The sequence below is a fragment of the Lolium rigidum genome, chromosome 3 (assembly GCF_022539505.1).
Source record: "Lolium rigidum isolate FL_2022 chromosome 3, APGP_CSIRO_Lrig_0.1, whole genome shotgun sequence".
NCBI lineage: Eukaryota > Viridiplantae > Streptophyta > Magnoliopsida > Poales > Poaceae > Lolium > Lolium rigidum.
In genome coordinates this window covers 183,451,930-183,468,011 of record NC_061510.1, presented here as the reverse complement: position 1 = coordinate 183,468,011, position 16,082 = coordinate 183,451,930, and the positions used below count along the sequence as shown (strand labels likewise).

The following is a 16,082-nucleotide window of genomic DNA, read 5'->3' as shown; positions in this document are numbered from 1 at the left end:
AATCCATTCTGTTCCAAGTCATCCAATTGCTCCTTTAAGTCCTTCAACTCTTTTGGTCCCATTTTATATGGTGCTTGAGCAATAGGTGATGTTCCTGGTATCAAGTCTATCGTAAACTCTATTTCTCTCGTCCAAGTGGCATACCAGGTAACTCCTTAGGGAAAACACCCTGAAACTCATTTACTACGGGTATATCTTCTAGCTTAACCTCTTTCAGACTGTTGAGTTGTAACTCCACTTCAATCTGAATATGCTTCTCCCCCTGATAAACTATTCTTCCTCCATCTGGACTCTTAAGGGATACTGTCTTATCAGTGCAGTCTATCAAAGTTCCGTTTTCCTCTACCCAATTCATACCCAGAATTGCAGCTATATTTTTCATAGGTAAGACAAACAAGTCTGCATAATATACACATCCCTGTATCATTATGACGTGCTCTTTCTTGACATGGGTTTCCCCCCCCCCCCCCCCCCCCCCGCAGATAATATGGTAATAGGATATTCTAACTTAGTGCATCTAATTCGATATTGATTGATGAATTGCTGGGAAATGAATGATGTAGTTGCACCAGTATCAAAAAGAACTTTGCCAGGATGGGTAAGGATCTAAAGCGTACCTATTACTGCCTTATCCGAAGTGGTCACCTCCTCCAAACTAGTACAGTTCAGCTTCCCATATGGCTTCTTTCCTTTCTAGCCGCCGTCAGGATTCCCGTTCTTGTTTTGTGCACCTCCTCCAGGACCCTGATTTGGTCAGTCTCTCTTCATGTGTCCTTCCTTGCGACAGCCAAAACATATCACTTTTGGCTTCCCGCAGTCCGCAGTGGTGTGCCCATGGAATCCGCAGTTCTGACAGAAGACATTGTTGGGATTGTTCGATGATCGCTGCTGTGGTTTGTTGCCTCAAATGTGAATCTGGATTAATTTGAAGTTGAGATGGGTATTGGCCTTAGTGTTTATGAACTTCTTGGGTTAAAACTTGGCCCTCTTGCGTCTTTTATGCTGGACTTGCTTGAAGTCGTCTTCCATGGTGATTGCTGCATCAACTAGTTCCTGAAACTCAGTGGCCTTCAACATCCTCAACTACATATTGAGGTATGGATGCAACCCTCTCATGAATCTCTTCTTCCTCTTCTCCATAGTGTTAACTTCATCCCCAACATAACGAGATAACGCTGAGAAATCTCTCGACATACTTCATGATAGTCTTCTCCTTCTACTCAAGGTTCTCAAACTCCCGTCTTTTCAGTTCCATGATACTTTCTGGAACATGCGCATCTCTAAACTTCTTCTTGAACTCCTCCCACGTAAACACTCTACCGACTGGGTGTACATCCACAATGTTGTCCCACCATGCTACTCGCTGGCCCACATAACATATGTGTTGCATATCTGATCTTCTCTTCATCACTACACCCCACTGTTTTAAGCTTTCTCTCAGTATCCATTAGCCAATCCTCGGCATCCATAGGTTCGGGTGCGGATGCAAAAGGAACCGGTTTGGCATTATAGAAATCGGATAAAGTGACTCCTTGATTTTCTGGCCCCTCTATCCTATTATGTTGCATAAGTTATTGAAAGAACTTATTCTGCTGTTCTAGAGTGATACGCTGCCTTTCTTCCATCATTTGCATGTATTGCACAAAGTTCTGCCGCGTCATGGGATGTGGTGGTGGTGGAAATTGTGTTCCTGCAGCTGCATCGGCTTCTTCTTTCTGCTTCACTTCTCGTTCGAGGCGTTGAGCCTCTCTCTCCTCACCGTGCGGTCCCGACATCACCCCCTAACACTGTTACACAAGGCGAAACTCATAATTACTCCATGCGCAAGTTTTCTGAGCTCAACTTTGTGCACAGAGCTAGTCACGCAATGGAAATCAAGAAGCAAATCCAAATCATACAAAACATATACCTTGTTTATACATAAACAATAGTTTTACAATACCCTTAAAATGATGTGAGTATGCAAACTCACATATTGGATGTAGCTTACAAACTTACTTAACTAATATACATTATAATACATATGGTACATAATATTTCACTATCGCCTCCATTGGTGCTCCACTACGCATAGTCATGTTCCTGGTACATCCCAGGTATCCATCCGATTGAACGAGTTGTCCTCCTGATGTTATCCGGAACATACGGCTTTTCGGTTGGCTGATAGTCAGAGTCTGAAGAGGATCCCAGGGAAAATCTATCATCATGAAATAGTTATTCCACGATAGATATGTATCCCTGGTGGGATACTCTTCCTCCTCGACAGACACATTCCCGGTGTATTCGGAAGTGTTCATATCAAAAGTTCATCGCCTTCCCCTACTTCCGGAACACTCCTCCTTCATCACCTTACATGTCTTCCCGTCATCGGGATCAGACTCAATGACTATGGGATTCTCCTGATAATCCCCCACTCCATAGCGAAAGTTTTGATATTGGTTTAAGGCATCCTTGTCTACCTCCAAATCACATCTAATAGGATCCATCCTAGTACCCATGAACGGTTCAGTACGCCATCCAGTAGAGTTCTCTATTGGGGTGACTGAACGTCGTGCGTTCCCGGATTCCTCTCCTCCTTCATAACCTCGATAGGAACTACTAGGAAAGTATCTCGGTGTAGGTGGGTTTGGTTCTGGTTCGGGGGCAGCTATGTCGATGTAGTCACTAGTAGAATATACGAGTGTACGAGGTTCACTCTCCATAGGTTCTTTGCCCTTGGATTCTTCTTTAGGGTCAGTAAACTCCTCCATCATGGTATCAATTGCACCGGCCAGATGGTGATGCATTTCAAAGAAAAAGGTCAACAAATTCCTACAGTTTTCCATATACTTGGCTGCTTCAGCGGGTTTTTCTGGCGAACTTAAAATAGTTCAGTGTAGGGTCCTCATCCTCCTCCATATGTGGGATATGGGCGAACTCTGAGCCTATAAGATCTTTGGTCTTATGCTCACGTATTTAGGTGATGGCTTTAAGGATAGCTATATGGTAGGCTATCCTAATAGTTCTTGCTTCACATGTGGGAATCACTTGGCTCATTCCTAATTCTGCGGTACTTGGTGACCAACTATGCATTTGGCTAACACAGTGCCATTGTAGTACATATACGTACTTCATCACTCAAACATGGGGATAACACCCAAATTCAAGCAACAAAGCACGTAGGATGTTCGCAAGACCTCCATCATAGTCATCCAGGCTTGATTCTTTCACCTTAACCTTTCTTCCTAGACTTGAGCTTGCCATATCTGGTTGTGGATAAGAAATGATATAGTATTAGTAATGATGTATCATAATAGTAATAATAAAGAATTGTCGCACTAAAAGATATGATTGTATTATTCTCAAGTGAATAGACATCATATTTTTACGTAATCCTTTACTACTTCTATTTGACTCCTACATGCCTTCCCATTAACTAGGTTCCAACCTAGGTCAAAGCTTTTTCTCTCGATATCAATCTGTATCGACCCCGCATACCACATCATGTTGTAGTATGCTAGTCATGGATATAACATGTGCGAAGTACCAATCCACAAATATCACATCCCTCAGAGTGGTACAACATAAACATAGATGCTCCAAACTTACTCACGTATTATTATTACAAGCCATAAATGTACATCATAAGGGAGCTCCTCCTGGGTCCATAGAGGATAACTCGGAAGTTCTAGTTGAACTCTGCGAAGCCTATAAACTCGTGGTAGAAATAGGCTAAGTACCATCAGTACTCGAGCAACATTATTCTATATGGTTTGGAGCTACTCGACTACTACTACGATAACACCATCTGTCTTAAGTCTCCTCTTCTGTTTCCCCGGTTCCGTACTCGATCAGATAGTCCACCCCTTCGATGCCTCCGGAGAGATCTGGCTCCTCGTAGTAGACATCCTCCGCGTTCTCAGCTCCTTCTTTGTTCCCCTCCGAGTTGTTCTGGTAATCTAACCATGGGATTCAAAGAGGGATGAGTACGAGCGTACTCAAGAAGTTCATTATTGGAAAGAGGTGTTTAATGCACTAACTATGGCCATGAACCAGAAAGTCCAAGGCAATGCATGTTTTTTGTAATCATTTCTTCAAAAGTTTGCTTTTATTCTGAAGAACTATGTCCACCAGCCTTCACCGGGTGTCTAGAACTTCATGTATTTCCTTTCCAGCGGAGTTCGCAGTTCAGAACCCGGAACAGGGAGTAACAAGCCACAATTTAATACACTCTGTAGAGGTGTGTTTCTATATCCATAAGAGATCTTAACCTTGTTACCATCCGGGCTATAGACTTTGTCCACACTTCCTTGGTGTGAGGCTAGGTATAAAGTCATAGCCGCTCACTGGGCCTTCCCGCGACCCCGTATACCCACCCTTTTGTGAACCACTGGCCACGAACTGATTCTATAATCTAGTCCCTTGGGCCAGCCCGTTATAATCCATCATAGATACACCAAACTGTAGAAGCGATACAGACTTCCTCCCTTCTAGCAGATGCTAGCCCACTGGCAGGTGTACCCTTGATATGTAAGAGGGAAAAGAACAGATGTCTACTCCGTCCCACTCCAGATCTCATGGTAAACACGGGTATTACGATGCAAGAATCACTGAACGACAGTTGTTGTTAAGTCCTAGGTGAATAACCCAATGCAATGGAACCTCCACCGAACTCATACCATGGTTCATTGCCCACCACATAGTCATATTCATAATTATGAAAGTAATACTTTGATTTTAATGCAAGAGTGAAAAGTATAGTACTTTGCAAGTAATTTGGTAAAAATACTCAAAATGACATGAGCAAGCGATGAACTTGCCTGAATACGACAAGGAATTGCAGTTGGATGGTGTGGACTGACCCTTGTCCTCGGTTTCTGAAAGATAGCATCATTGTCCGATAAGGGAATGGTTAAAGATCCAAATGATGCATGCTTTAGGGTTTTAATGTTGTTTCCCCCCAACTGATGTTTTAGGGTTTCATTTTAATTCCCAGAGTTCGAGGATAAGAAAGATTTATGGTTCCTCCTTAAGAGTAATATAAAAAAACTTTTTTTGTGTTTCAATAAAAAGTCAAGTCAAAGAAAATATTCATTTTTATGAAGACATTTGTTTTGGATAGAGCACAATTTTTAAAAGTGGTCTACATAATTTACTTAATTTTTTTAGAGTTTTTCTAGGGTTTTTTGATTTATTTCTAAATTTCAAATAAAACTTACTGATCAAATGACCAAAATACCCCTTGGTCCCACTGGTTAGGCCAACCAGTTGGTTAGGCCAGACCAGCCCACCTGGCTCGGCCCAACCGGCCTCATTCACCCCCTCTCACTCGCGACGAACCCTAACCCTCATTTCTTGAGCTCCTGTGATTCCCCTTTTGCATCCACGGTCGTCGGTCGCCTCAAGCCGATTCCGGTGATACTGGACCTCGCCGTGGGTCACAATCAACGCGCCCCACGATGCTGATGCTTTCTATCCGCGTCGATTTGGAAGAGAAGACTCCTCCCGCTCGCCATCGACCCCCTACTGCGACTAGGGTTGCGGAAATTTTGGCGATGCGTCGGGCTGGTGTTCCAGGGCTCCCTGGTGTTGCTCGGTGTCTCTTTGGTGGCGTGCTTGTAGCTGCGGCACTCGGCGTGGCCTGGCTTGGCCGCGGCCTTTCGCTGCCATGGCTGGCCCGTGCCGCCGTGCTGTCACGGTCGCGTCTGCGGTGCTCTGGCTCAATGTACATGACACTGCTCCCCTCTCTCTTCTCCCTTCATCTCCTACCTCTAGAGTTACTGGCCAGATTCCCCACTCAGGGTACTAACCATGTTGTGCTGCTAGCATGCTTGTGCTTACTACTGCTGCTATTGTGCTACTGGTCCTGTAATGGCCTAGCTGGGCTTGCTCTTGCTCATGCTGCTGTTGGGTTCATCACCCCTTATCTCTGTAATTGTTACTCTGGCTTACTTCTGCTAGTAGTTATTGCTTTAGCAAGTGCTAGTGATGCTTGTGTGATTATTGCTAGGCCCTAGTACATTCTAATTCTCTACTTGGGGTTGCCTAATGCTTGTGTGCATCAATTCCATGTTTGTGTGCTTCTGGATAAAATTACCTGTCTTATTCTAGTTTGATGTTACTGTTGCTGCAGCTAAATGCAGTTGCTCACCATTCCTGGTGAGCTGCTGATGCTTATGGTAGTGTGTGCATGCTCCAAATGATCCAGTGATCATCATATGCTAGTTGTTTTACTTACTGGCTCAATTTGTATGCTTTTACTGGTTGTCCTATGCTACTATTTGGGTCTGTGGAGCTTCTCACCAAGTACTAGTGGTTGCTCATGCTTGTAAAAGCATGCTGGATGGCTGTGGTGGTATACATGATGCTTGTGTAGCATCCCTGTATGCTTACTGTTTGATTGATTTAATTATCTGAGAAGCTTTGCTTCATTATTGTCAAATATTTGGAATGAACTGCTTATGCAGTGATGATTTCCTTGTTATAATCATAAGCTTGGATGGAAGCCAACTATTGTTGGTACCCCAGCTTTGTTTTGAACTCATTTGAGTAATGATAAATGTTTATAACTTGTTGGTTTGGATGATATGGTGGTTGATGTGACCTTAGCAGTGATTCACTGCTATATTTGGTTGCTCCTACATGTTGTGTGGCTTACTGTGCAAGGCTTATGCTTACTGGTGATCAATCCTTTGATTTCCAGTAGCTTTTGATGTTGAAAGAAATACATACATTTAATATCTATACTTTCTGATGGTTTTACTAGGCTAGTGATGCTAGGTGGTTTTGGGTAGGCTTTCAGTGGATTGGATTCATACTTGGATTTACTTGGCTATGCCACTGTCTTGGCTCATCTTGGCATGTCCATGCACTACTGCAGAAACTCTTAATAGTGACATGCACCTTTTGCTCATCAGTGACATGCAAGACGTCTGTCACTAGTATGCTATCACTGGTACTGCCTGTCACTAATGATGGCCAGATTGCCTGTCACTGGTAGGTGTAACTAGTGACAGGCAAAAAAAATGAATGTCACTAGCATGATGAAAGGCCCCAACCATATTGGGTTCACTAGTGACTGGCCCATTATCATGTCCTGTCGCTAGTATGAATTTGAGGATAAAGAAAAATGCATTTTTGAGGAATATGGATTAACTTTAGTAATCGGAATCTCATACTAAATTAAACCAACGCAGAGTATAAGAATTTGTATTATCTCTTCCAAGTATACTTCAAAGGCTACACATCTAATCAAAATGATGTAGGGGATAGTGGTGTGGCGTTTGCGCGGTTTAAGGCATAGCTCGCGTCGCACAACAACAATGGAGGTGCGAGCGGCGCGGCGTTTGCGACAGGGCATAGGACGGCCTGCTCAGTGTTTGCCTTCTTCCGCCGGTCAACCTTGCGTCCCAGGTTGACGCCGATGCACACGTGCCCTAGATCTTCCTCAACGAGAAGTTCCCGTCACAGTGCAGGCACATGAGCTGACAATAGCTCTAGCTCGCCATCTCTTCTCTCTCCAGCTGGAGCACCACCAATCGTCGTCATCCTCCTTCGTTGGAGCCGTTCGTCGCCATCATGGTCTTCCATGTTGAGGAAGCGAAGTCAGAGCCGCCGCTCCTCTCGTTGTCTGAGGGCTCCCGCAACATGCTCCATTGTCTTCGGCTGGTAGGTCCTGCAATCTGCAGCTAAATACAATATTTTAGTAATAACATGGACTTAAACTCAATACATAAATTATTTGTACCAGAATGATGCAAAACTATATCCAATGTCAAATTTAAAATACGAACATGAAAAACTACAACTTGAATAATGAAAGCATACCTTCAGTGAGGTATCATCTACGTTAGCATTGGGCTAGCTTGAGAACTTATCAATTCGCTATTTTGTTCCGTCTGATTTTGTGACAATCAGAATTGATAATAGGTCACTATGGGAGACTATGTAATAGAAAATAAATTTGATGTAATTGACTAAAGGCGTGAAGATCTAGTGTCAGGAATTAGAATCGAACAGATATTGATGTGTTCAGGAGGTAACAAAAAGACGCAATAGTGAATTGCAAAACAGCAAAATGCAGATACCTTTGACTGATCTTCTCCTGTCCGCATTGATCACAAGGGTTGCATTTTGGTCTTTTGCCTGTTAAATCAAGACAAGCAATTCTAGCAGGGGTATCTTTAGTACGGATTCCTTCAGCAGCATGGCCTGAATTCAACACATACCGTTTCAGCAGGTAAATTTCCTTAGCACTTTTACCATGAGCTTTAAATATTAATACTCTACAGAAAAAACCAATCTATCATTGCAACCAAAAGTTCAATGTGAAATATCGCTTGAGAAGGAGCAGTATTAGACGAGATATAAATGACCAAAAGGGGATGAATCAATACCTGCAAGTTGTCCTACTCCTTATTGTTACTGTTGATGTGCATCCGCTTGAGGCTTCTTTCTGTGCCAAATTGTGCCCTTATGCCTTCGTTGCTGACCCAGTGACCCTGCCACCAGCACCATCAAACTTTTCAAGGATGCACAAAATTCCTCACAAAATTGTGACCAAGGGAAAATGAGAGATGAATCTGACAGGGGAAAAAGCGAAAATAAACCTGGAGCTTAAACCTCTTTCGTGCCCTTGCGTCGCCATGCCCCTGTGCAGCGACTCAGCGCTTCGACAAACCTCCTATTCATGTAGTGGACCAAAGTCATATTGTTTGAACGTGTGTTTCCCGGAGTTAGGAGATCCCATGGTAAGAGCCGGGTACGGGAAGGTGTCATCGTGAGCTGCATCACCAGCCGCCACTTCTCGCCTGCGAGAGAGGCCATGCTCGCCAACAGCCGGGAGGCACCTTGTGTGGGGGCGGATGGAGGCGGCTAGGTTTTGGGGGTTGAGGAGTGGGCGCGGTACGCAGGTGCGCGGACGTGCGTTCGTGGCTGATGGGTTAACGAAAGGAGTCGTGGTTAGTGGGCTGGCCTCATTAAGAACAAGCAAGTGCGTGAATGCTTGCCCCCTCCCAGAGCGCTCCACGCATGCCGCCTTGATCGATTTGTTTGGCCGAAGGAATGGTTTCCGATTGGTTTCGGTGGAGCAGAGTGGTTTGGTGAATCTGACCAACACCGCAGGTGCTCTATCCTCTACACACAACCCATGGGCCATAGCTGTTTGTGGGCCAACTTGTCATTGGGTAGCTTGGTGCGGTTTTTGAGCTGATCATGTGCTGCGGCCGCTGCCTGTGATTTCCGTCAGGCGTACTGCAAGCTGCATCGTCATTTGTTTGTTTCGCTGTGCAAACTTGTCGTTGCATTCTTGTTGACTCTGCATATAGGCCCTCTTCTCCTTCAGCCCCACATGTCATCCTCGACATGGGTGAGATATTGTGTGTAATGGCTGTTTCCCTCTGTTTCCAGTGGGTCCAGCGACAGGTCCGTTTGGTTTCTAGCGAATATTTAGTTTAAAGTTACTCCTCTGACCGTCTCTCTCCGCAGGTGGACCCGATTACATTCTGGGCCTGCCTGTCTGTGTTGTTTGGGCTTAAAAACAGGTGTACACAGGCTTCTACGCATTTTCCTCTGCCCTCTTCTGACCGAGACCCAGACCCAGACCCAGACCCAGTCGTTCGTCCTCGTTCTTGTTTCGTCTTCCCCGAGCTCACCTGCAGCATCTCCTACCCGCCGCCGCACCCGCACCGCACCATCTCCTACCCGCCGTCGTTTCATGCTCCATGGAAGGATTTAGTTGAGGTGTACGGGTTTCTTTTTAGGGCTTGTTTGGTTCCGGCCTTTCCCGGGGGGTTCCCCTAGTTTTCCCGGGCTAACAAAACCCCGGGCCGAGTTGGCCCGGGTCCAGCAACCGCGCTGTTTGGTTGCCCACGGGTGAGGGAAACCGGTCCCTTCGGCGGCCTTTCCCCGGGCCACCATTCCACTAGTCCGGACATGGGGAACGAATTCCTCGAGTGGCTCTCGGGCGACGCCGCGGGTGGCGATGCATCCACGTGCTGCTCTACTTCCTCCGGCGACCGGAGCGAGGCGCCTCCCGAGATCTGCGCCTCCACGGTCCTCCACCTCCTTCCGCTGAGCTCTACTCCGCCTCCGTCGAAGTTCCTCTCCCCTCCGGCAATGGCGACGGTGGTCTTCCTCGGGGAACGGCGACGGTGGTCTTCCTCCGGGAACGGCGACGGTCCTCCTCTCCTCCGGTGACGAACCGAGTCCTCTAGTCACTGGAGAGCACAACCTCCTCCTCCATCTCTTCCCTCTACATCCTCAGATCTACTGGTGCTACATCAGATCTTGCAAGAAAATTTTCTATTTCACTTTTTTGGGATGTTCTTGATGTGTTTCGGTCGAATTCTTGCAATTGAGATGTCTAGCAAACATGAATCCTTAGTTTTCCCATAAGATTTGATCTCATAATTCTGGGGATTTGATCTATGCCTGAGGAATTCATGCAAGTTGCTTAATTAACAATAGGTATATGTGTGAGTAAATGAGAAAAAATATTGCTACTCCACTTGCTCTGTTACCTAGTACATAAAAATTCATGGTGTATGAAGTACTCATGAACAATTGCTTTCTTCAGGCGAATCTGCAGCATAAATTATTGGAGGATGCAACTTGGAGAACAATATTATTAATCAGTCCTAAGGTCACATCTGAACCCACTTGCTGGCCAGTCCTGTAAGTATACTGATTTTTTGACAAATATTTAGTGCCCAGAATACAACCTGGAGATGATATTCTTGTTACCGCGCATGCAAGTATATTGTTTCATGTAGCCTAGAAGTGAGCATGAAAGTATCTTGTTTGTTGAATTTGTTCTTGTAGTATTAGCATGGAGATGTTGTCAATAGTCTGACTTGTTGCCATGGCATTGTGTTGACTTCGGTTGTTACTCTCCACTAAAGTTTAATGATTCCGTAAGTGTGGACTTTCAAGTATGTTTGTGACTCACTAATCTCTGTCAGTACTTGTCATTCTCAGATCACCGGTGAGAACATCAGCACAACCTTCTTCCCCTTCTCTTCCCGATTTAGATTCCCCATGGTATGATTTTTAGACAACTAGTTCAGTTACAAGCTGAAGCCCTAAACAACAGTTACATCAATATGTATGTTTGCACCCATTGAATAACCGTTCGCTAGCATTTTCATTGCATTGTTAGCTGGGTTTTGACGGTGCAACTATCGGTAGCAGCAGGGTTCTAGGATTGCATTGTTAGATTGTTGTGCTCATTTCTTACAGCTCTGTCCTTCGCCCAAAAGTAAAATTCTGAATATATATTGTTAGGCCCCATTACATTTTGTACATGACAGTAATAATTAGGGCACTGAGCTGTTACATGTTCCTTGAGTACAACACAACAAGTTCATACCAACTACTGGACAATGATCAGTCTTATTTTGTATGGTACAAGAAAGTCCCAAAATTTGTGAAAATTCCTAGAGTCTACTGAATGATCAATCTGCTATGCCATGATTAGCTAGAAATCAGATTCGGATTGACAATATGCTGTCTCAACAAGATTACATAGCAGAGGATATTCTGATGGATGGTTTTGCTGTATATTAATGATCACTGAGTTTAGACCTCTACGCAGAAGGCCGCTGAAATTTAATCGTTGCAGAACAATGGCTCGTTGTGGATGAGCTGCGACTGCAACAGCACGCCATATATACTTAGAATAATGACTTGTTGTGGATGAGCTGAGACTGCAACAGCACGCAATATATACTTTTATGCTCCCTGTTGCAACAGTGTGTTTACTTGGCAAAGTCAAGCATCCAAGTTGCAGACGATTAATTCACAAGACGATCGAAGATAGATATTGTCGGAGAGTGCTAGCAACAAATGTTCTTCCTGGCACAAGCAGCGTAGGCCATTGCCTCGTCACAATCGTCTTCTGGTGGGAAGACTTGTAATCATTAAATTAGATGTAGTAAGGATTTTTTTTATTCCAGAAGCAGTTCACATATCTATGGATAATTTTGCTATAGTGCTTGCTTACTTAACCAACCTTTGTTGTTAGTGTTGTAGTTTGCTGCGCAAAATATTGGTTCAACTTTCTACTATCTTTGGTTCATACGAGAAATGTGCTGGTAGTCTTGATTTTCTTATGCACAATGGACATACATTGGTAAACATTATTTTCTGCTTATGCTCGAGAATTGTGTACTGAAACTGTTGAAGTGCATCCATCTGGAATCTTGTTTTGAGTTATTTGTTTAATATTGTGTCTTCTTGGACTTTCAAAGAACAATCCTCAATTTTTTATAATTGTTACTCCTTATGTCCTGAATTAGATGTCACGTATCTGTCATATTCGATGGAGGGAGTACTATTTTGATATTCTAATTTGAAGATTGGTCCGTAGAAGAAGGGGCGCAGGGCTGCAAATGCCAGGGCATGAGAGTCGCCGCCGACGGTGGCAAGGAGGAGCACGCGATGGGAACGGGCACACCCATGTTGGCCGAGCTCCAACCCACCCCTCTTCGTCTTGCACGACGGAACGAGGGCGACTTCATTGATGGTCTACAACCCCGGCGAGGTGAGAGCCAGCGGTTGCGATGTCGTCATCCTGCACTCTCCCCCATCAAGCTGGTCTGCGGCGATTTTGCGCCGAAGGGGTGCATGAAGCCGATGGGGATGTATTACCGAGGTACTTGGCCCGCTGTCCTCATCCCCTCCACCTTGGAGAACGGCACCATATCCTTCTCGTCCCTTCGGTTACACCTCTCCATATGAAATAGCTCCTTTCTAATTCTCTCCTCAATAATTTAATTCCATAGATAGGGTGCGGGTGGCCAGTCTTGCAGAATTTTAGACCAACGGTGAGCAGGCATCAGCAGCTGGTGTTGGTTGGAGAGACATAACGGCATGCATGTGATGCGGCTGGGGGAGTCATCCTGCTCCTGGAAGTTGTTGTGCTGCCTCTCAGCACGACTGCTGACGGCTGACCTGCACCTTCATCACATGTAGGGCAGAGTTGAGGGCGATGTGTTCATTGGTGATGCTTTTTTTGAATGGTATTGGTGATGCTTTTCAGTGAAATGTTGTGTTTGGCAGCCACTTTTTCTGGCGGCATGAAGAACCAGGCCTTGACAGGTTCTATATGTCTCATCTGTTCTTGTTTTAAATCTTGTGTAAGTCACTCCGACCATGCATTCTAATGTCTTCATTGCTTATCTGTTTTCTTTTTCAGTTTCATAAGCTGCGGCCTTCATACTTCCACAGATATATTGTAGCCGATACGACTCTGATGGCTAGCGACAAGCAGCTTAGAGACCGGGAATCCTACAAGCTCATGTCCGTCCAAGTATTCTCAACAAGCATCCCCGTGAATTTCATGATTTACTTATCCTTCTAGAATTATAATTTTTTAAAAATATTATGTCCATAATCACATGTATATGTAGTTTGTCATTTGCGCAATGAATGGCCACCGAAAATTGCAAGCTTGCTGTTTCATGCCATATATCCAACATTATTGTGATGAATGTTGTACTTTTTACTCAGGAATGGTAGACAAAAGTTTCTTGGTATCCTGATTGCCATTGTGGAGTCGTGACCTCTGTCCTGCGGGAGCCAACTTGGAACTGGGAATGCTATTCTCATTATACTCTGTTTGTTGGCATCATTGTCATCTCATCTGTGATATGTCTAGATGAACTTCTCCAGAAAAGCTTTTGGTTCTGGCATTTCTATGTTCATTGCTACCAATGTCTGGTAAGCATATTGAACTTTATTTTGTGATCGTGATCTTCTATTCCATTGCAAGTTGGCTTCTGCTAAATTTGTTGTTATGTTCTGAGAATATCATCTGGAAGGCGGTTAGCCCCACGACCATCAACAGTGAACCTGGTGCTGAATTTGGAGGGTTTGTCAAGTCTGTGCTCTAAGAGAGGCTTTCTACCACCAGAATGTGCAAAATGTGACCAAATTGTTTGCTACTGTATTGGTCTTTCTTATGGTTATGTGTTTCCAAGGCTTCGATATTGTCCTTCCAGTGAGATCAAAGAATGCTCTTGGTCAGCGAGGCTAATATCCAATAAAGTTGTTCTACACTTCGAGCATGCCCACCATTTTCCATTCTGCACTGATTACCAAGCTATATTTCAATTCGCAGGCACAAGCTTTGATTCTTGAATTGTAGTAACTATAGTAGAGTAAGGACTTGCATGTATGTTTAGTAGAGTACAGTGGAGATTTCATGGTTAGCCTTCTCGCCATATGGAAATAGTATGAATATTCTTGTCATTCTGTTACTATTGGTGCTCTTGCTTACCATGTGACTGCACACCATCCAGGTGAATAATTGATTACTTGGCATTGCTACCTTTTTCCATTTTGTCGTCTAGGTTTTGGTTACCCTAGAAAATACTGTTATACTTACCATATTATGCGAACTGCACTTTAGCTGATATTCTGGTGAATCCGTTCCATTAATTATTGATTTTATTAACCTGAATGTGTACATGTTCTTCACCAGCTACAGATTGTACTGAGTATATTCACTAATTGGCAACGGATAGAGAAAGTCATCTTCACGTGGCAGGGTGTCGCCTTGTTGCAGATAACCACCTGGAGTTCATCACTAAGAATGGATCGCCTCTACTTGGAGTTCAGCATTTAGTACGATCTCATGCCCAAGTTTAATAAGCACATATGCTTTTATACTTTGCTCTAATATGTTATACCCTTCCAAAGAATTATTATTCTTCATGCTTTGCCTGCTAAACATGTATGATGATGGCATAATTCTTTGCTTGGCATGACGATTTACTTTCTATTGACTGGTTTGTTCGCACTGACTTACACTAGTGGAAAAGAGGCCTTTCGTCCCACCCTTTAGTCCCCGTTTTGAACCAAACCGGGACCAATGGGGGGCATTGGTCCCGGTTCATCATGAAAACCCTTTAGTCCCGGTTCGTTTGGACCCTTTAGTCCCCCTTCGTATTACGAACCGGGACTAAAGGGTGGTCTATGGGGCAAAAGTCTTTAGTCCCGGTTCGTATTACCAACCGGGACTAAAGGTCTACCCTTTAGTCCCGGTTCGTAATACGAAGGGGGACTAAAGGGTTTTTTGCCTCCCCATGCACCTCCACCCCCCCCCCGTGGATCGCCTTTTTTAACACTGTAAAATATAAAAGAAAATGATAGAAAATTTAAAAAATAAAATCTTTTCAGATTCTTGTATGTTATGCAACCTACTATTAGGGAAAATTAACAAATTTGAGTTTTCATTTTTTTTGCAAAAAAGGTTTGAAAAATGGTAAAACCGCATTAACTTTTGCATACGACGTCGAAAAAAAACGTGTAATATATCAAAATCATCGTGGGAAAAAGTTACATCCGAATTCACCGGGGTTTACCCGGTTAGCCAATTTTTAGATTCTCAAAATTCCAAATGAAAATATGAAAGCAGGAAGATTTTAGTTTTTGCCAGAAATTCGGAATTTTATATTTTTAATTTTTTTAAAATAATAATTACATCATGCATAAATATTACTATTACTTAACATAAAGTTAGCCAATTTTTAGATTTTTAAATTTTCAAGTTTGGCAAAAAAATATTAAAAAATAATAAATTTAAAAACTATTATAATACAAATTAAAAAAATTAAAATTATAATACCATTACCACAACATGTTTTTACGTCATTAGTTTTGTTTATTAAAATAATTATTTATAATTCGAATAATAAATAAGTGTGACATCGACCAACATGTTAATAGGATTGATATGATACTACTATCACAACATGCGCGCGAAGCACTTGGAAGCGGGATGGGAAAGGAACTTGGAAGTTAAGCGTGCTAGTGCTGGAGTAGTGGGAGGATGGGTGACCGAGCGGGAAGTTGGACCACGGGTAAGTAATTTGACTATTGATTAAGCGTAGTTAGAGATTAAGTGTAGTTAGAAACTAAACTAGTTCAATAACTGAAATACTAGAAATTCAGAAAAAATAGAAAAAAAAAAGGAGCGAAAAATAATTGGACATAACCAAATAGATTAAAAAAAATAACGAAATAACCTTTAGTCCCGGTTCGTGTTATAAACCGGGACTAAAGGGTATTTTCCTCAACGCGCGCCAGCAGCCCACGTGGCG

General features: G+C 43.5%; 1 pseudogene; it reads left to right on the top strand.

The window, feature by feature from the left end:
* The first annotated feature begins 10,662 nt into the window (after positions 1-10,662).
* LOC124702811 lies at positions 10,663-14,781 on the top strand (annotated as a pseudogene).
* The last annotated feature ends 1,301 nt before the right edge of the window (positions 14,782-16,082 follow it).